The sequence below is a fragment of the Dama dama genome, chromosome 25 (assembly GCF_033118175.1).
Source record: "Dama dama isolate Ldn47 chromosome 25, ASM3311817v1, whole genome shotgun sequence".
NCBI classification, from domain to species: domain Eukaryota; kingdom Metazoa; phylum Chordata; class Mammalia; order Artiodactyla; family Cervidae; genus Dama; species Dama dama.
The window spans coordinates 30,828,608-30,834,129 of NC_083705.1; the positions used below are offsets into that span (position 1 = coordinate 30,828,608).

The 5,522-nt window shown below is 41.0% G+C and overlaps 1 pseudogene; it reads right to left on the reverse strand.

Moving 5' to 3' along the window:
- Positions 1-649: 649 nt before the first annotated feature.
- LOC133046472 (E3 ubiquitin-protein ligase RNFT1-like) lies at positions 650-1,906 on the reverse strand (annotated as a pseudogene).
- Positions 1,907-5,522: the final 3,616 nt, after the last annotated feature.

A 5,522-nucleotide genomic window follows, 5' to 3' on the forward strand; every position in this document is an offset into this window, starting at 1 on the left:
GCAATTTAAGTCATCTATTCTCAATGATTGCTGATCATACTACAGAGAAAATTACAATATTAAAATATGTCATTATCAATGAATTAAGCTTCCTTAGAAAATCTGATTATTATAGGTAAAATATAGCATTTAGAACTTTCATTTTAAATACAAATTTTATTTTAAAATGTTAGAATTTTTTCAATGATAATTATAAAGGTCAATGATAAAGAAAATTTTACATTCAGGTAATATGTCTTAAAACAGTATGAAAAATGGTTTTTATTTTGAAAATGATGTCAGAAAGAGTTGCTGAATTCCCATAAAACTACAAGTTCTAGTTATGCAATTATCATTTTGGTAGCATTAATAAGCAAACACATTTACAGTTTAACACTATCTGTCAAGTAATTAGGAAGAATAAATGTTGCATGTGCATTAGGTTGAACATTAACTTACATATACTTTTAAATATGGAGTTCTTTCATTTAATCTTTTGATAATTTGGACTACACACTTAAGTCTTATTGTAATACTTTAAAACCATTTGGAAACATTTTCCTTAACATCTAGTCTTGAAAACCTATTCTAATGCCTTTATCAATAGTCACTGTAACCAAATGAAATTGGTATTTTTTTACCTTAATGTGAAGTTTAAAACTTCACATATTCAAAGCTGTGATGAAGTGACTCCATGTTTCCATTTGTTTATATGGTCTGAAATCACAGTTCTGTACAGTGGTCATGCTTTTTCTCTCCACAAAACATATGTTGACAGATGAGAAGAACTGGCTTTTGAAATTCATCTTGACATATTGAACAAATATCATCTGCATCTGAACACTGTCTCTTGCTGGCAGCCACTCCATAACTTGGTCATGTAAAAAATATTGGCAAAACCTGTCTGAAAATTCTTAATGTCAAAAAAAGTCCAAAAGGTTTAGTATGAGGTAGAATAAAACCAGCAATATTCCAAGAATCCATCTAATTATGTTACTAAACTCCGCATAGCTTATAAGGTAATGAAACCAAACTAGTATGGGAACAAAAGTTTGCTAATACTGACAAAATTCTTCTAAAAGCATATACCAGTAATTCTAGGATTTAAAAGGCATGATGAAAGAAGGCATTTTAAGTAAATAGGCATTTTAAGCCCATGAAGAGGAATGTCAGAATGAAGCCTGTAATTCCAACGAACCAAAGTACTTCCCAGAAACTCTAATGGACTACGGTAGGAATCTTTAAAATTAAGCTGTAATGAAGTGACTGAGAGTAAAACGTGTAATATGAAAGAATGGAAAATCCTGCTAAGACTACCAGTAATCAAACACACTGAATCTCTGAGCACCCTTCTCTTAGAAAAACCTGGTTTCAATGCTTTCATTTGCATATATTAAAGTTGTGAGCAGTCCAGTTCCAAGAGCAATTCTTGTTACATGCTGCATGACAAGTTTTACACCCAGAATCAAAATATATGAAAGACTTTTTTGCAATCCCTTGAAGAGGTATTTGAATTCTGAGAAGGAGCTATGATGATCTCCAGGCTCTATGTTGGTTACATCAGGCTGCCTTGCTTCATTGTGGGAGTGACTCCATAACTGGCTATGTACACATCCGTGGGAACAGCTATGGACTCCCGACCTTATAGTAATATCTCTGGAGCTTAGATTTTCAGCACACTCTTTAGGTATGGAGTTTATCTGGATATGAACATCTCCAGAATAAAAACAGGAAGCTTCTTCTGTCAATCTTGTTTGGACACATTGAGAGGCTGAGGCAGCCTCACTGACTGCAGCTCCAGAATGGCTGAGCAATTAGCTAAAGTTGGCTTGCATGAGTCCTGAGATCCAGATTTCTTTATTTCTGGCTTCTGCCTCCCCTTGTGACATTGAGTGGACTGAGGCCTGGGCATCAACAGCAGGAAAAGTGGGAGACACCCTGAGGCCTTCAGACAGGGCCATCACCATCAAACCCCACCACCAGCATCTCAGCCCTGCTTGGCAGCCCAAGTAGCTATCTTTCCAATGCCAGTAATACCCAGTTTGGGCTTCCCAGGTGGCGCTAGTGCTAAAGAGCCTGCCTGCCAATGCAGGAGTTGTAAAAGATGCAAGTTCGATCCCTGGGTCAGGAAGATCCCCTGCAGGAGGGCATGGCAACCCACTCCAGTATTCTTGCCTGGAGAATCCCTTGGAGAGAGCAGCCTGGGAAGGCTACAGTCCGTAGGGTTGCAGAGAGTCAGACACGGCTGAAGGGACTTAGCATGCACATACACATGTTACCCAGTATAAATAACTGTTGAGCTAAAGGAAGTACAAATTTCACTACCTTTCCCATCCTTCTCCCTCAGTTCTTGATAAGCCAGGTAGACATAAATAGGGCCCAGATCCTCAGCCCCCAGACCTCCAGGAGCAACACAGTTGTGATCCTCTAGCTCTTCATCTGCCCATCATGTTGTAGAGAGGCCTACCATCTGTAGACCCAACTCCTGGTTTACTGTTACTGGTTTACTGTTGGTCGCCCACCTCTACTCTGCCTTTATTCTCAGGCATAGACTCGTGGCTACTCTTCCTACCATGGAGGCAGTCCAGGTGAGTTAGGGCAGGAGACTGGGTACATATTGCCCTTGGGCCAGAAACTAGATGAAAATGTGCATTCCTCCCACTGACTGCATTCCGGGGACTTAATGAGCTGTTTTGAAAGATGCTTGATGAAGTGATATTTTCTCACAGATATTTCATGATTTATGTAAGGAGGAAAAAAGCTGGCCTCTGTGGACTTCCAGAGGAACCTACTTCAGATGAGGGTGGGGGCACTGTGCTGACAGGAAGATACGAGATTTGTAAGCCAGTGTGATTCTGTCTCCAGTCAACAGGGCAAAGCTTAAGTTTTTTTCTTAGATCACTTTTCTGATGACTTTGACAATACCACTTCTCCCTCTGAAATCTTCAGTAACCCTGTGTGCTGATAGAAATATTCCGATTTCCTTTCCCTTTAATCCAATTTTTCCATAATTTGAGTCCAACCTGCTTCTTTGGTCTTCTCTCTTATAACTCACTTCATAAATCTTACACCTCAGGTCCTTTCAAAACCAAAAAATAAGCAAACGAAAGAACTTGTCCTTCCCTGAAAACAGGTTCTCCAGCTAGTTCAGCTGCTAATTAATGAGCAATGGGACCCTGGTTAATCATTAACATCCTCAAGTCCCAGCAGCATAGCTTGTAAAACCCAAGGGCAAGGCTTGGGCTAGTGAATGTGTCACATGTTGCCTGGGTGGATCTAACACACATCAAAGTTTGTGAATCTCCAAAAGCCTCCTCCAACTCTGATTTTCCCACACCTTACCCATGCACTGCAATTCTCTGCCTCCATGTGTTTGTTTAATAAAGTACCTTCTCCTGGAATGTTTTGCTTTCCCTCTGATTAACCCCAGTGCATTTGTGTGTACATGTGCATGCATGCATGCACACACACACACACACACACACACACACAATCAGTGTCCCTTAAGATGAACTTCAACGCCACCTCCCCTGGAAAGTCTTGCCTGAGGGCTGAGCTTGCCTTCTTAAGCTCTTTGCTCAACACCTCGACCACCATCAGTCCTAGTTCTTAAGTGAGTTTTGTTTATGGTATTACTGGTAGATTGTAAACTTCCCGAGCATAAATGTCCCTTCCTGTTCATCCTTCATTTTCCACCTTATTCATGGGAGTAGCTCTTGAGAGTAGGTTGAATAGAGTTAAAGTGTCCTAGAGGGACTTCTTAGCGAAGGTGACTTGTTGGAGGACCTTGGGAAGATTGCTGATGAAGGTGAAGGTCATGTGTCTCTCTATCACATGACCTGACCAGTCACATTCTCTGCCTCTCCCTGCATGTGATGGTGGGCTCAAGAGAATAAGAAAAGCTGCAGCTGTTTTTTGTCAAAATCAGATGATTTTTATATCTGTAATCTTGCAACCAGAGCAGTTGAGCTGATATACTTAATGACTCACTCTATACAGACGAAAGTTTGTCCTTGAGAAATGAGGAGGGGGGACCATTAATCTTTTATAAAATAAACAGAGTGGTAATTACCCTTGAGTCTGAAGAGGAGAGATCCTGAGCTGGAACGCGGCATATAGGGACCCGCCAAATTCCATGACCAGTGAGGAGCACCCGGATGATAATTGATTGTGGGATCCTTTTCCCTGTGGTCTCTGAGGGACTGTCAGAGTATCACCAGTTTTGAGAGGGGCCTTATCAAAGGAGCTGCCTCAGCTTCGTGAGAAAGAAAAGCTTGTCATCATCTAAGGCCTTTGGGGAACTTGCTTTTCTAAGCTTGCTTTGAAGCTGTGGGGTGCCCACTGGGTCAGCATTTTGCTTTGGGTTGCCTACCCCTGTGTCACAGCCATGCCTTTCCCACCCGCCCACCCCCACTCACAAGTTCCTGCTTCTCCCTGAGGCGTGAGGGAGAGAGGCTCTGTCCTTGGCTTTCCCAGTACTCACTTATTCCCTAATCCCTGAAGATTGGCCAACATACCCCTCAAGGTCATGAAACATCGGCTTTCTTTGCTGCCAATCAGGCTCAGCAGTCTCTCCGACATCCGGCTTGACTTCTCAAGGGCATGTCAGACGTTGGACTCCCTTTGTTGCCTTGGCTTCCAACCCAATTCACTTCTGCTTCTCTCCTCTAAATTCCTCTGATGCCTCTTCCTTGCCGGTCACTTAAATACTAGCATCTCCACACTTCTTTCTTAGGTCAGCCTCCTTTCTCCCACCACGTTCTCTTTTTTAAAAATTGAAGTATAGTTGATTTACAATATTGTGTTAGTTTCACATCTATAGCATAGTTAGTCATTATTTTTGCAGATTGTATTCCATTACAGTTATTACAAGATAGTGCACGCATGCTCAATCACGTCCAACTCTTTGCGACCCCTTGAACTGTAGCCCACCAGGCTCCCCTGTCCATGGAATTTTCCAGGCAAGAATACTGGAATGGATTGCCATTTCCTCCTCCAGGGGATCTTTCTGACCCAGGGATTGAACTCAAGTCTCCTGTGTCTCCTGCATTGGCAGGCAGATTCTTTAACACAGGGCTAATAGAAGATAATGAGTATAATTCCCTGTGCTTATCTATTCCTTGTTGCTTATTTATTTGATATATAGTAGTTTGTTTCTTTTAATCCCACACCCCTGATTTGTCCCTCCACACTTCTATCTTCCCTGTGGTAACCACAAGTTTGTTTTATCTGTGAGTCTGTTTCTATTTTATATATACATTCATTTGTATTATTTTTTAGGTTCCACATATAAGTGATATATACAGTATTTCTATTCACATTGCTGCAAATGACAGTATTTCATTCTCTTTTATGGCTAAGTAATAGTCCATTGTGTGTGTGTGTGTGTGTGTGTGTGTGTGTGTCTGTGTGTGTCTGTGCGTGCATGCGTGTGGATCACATATTCTTTTTTTTTCAAACTTTATACTTTTTTTTAATTGAAAAATAATTGCTTTACAGAATTTTGTTGTTTTCTGTCAAACCTCAACATGAATCAGCCATAG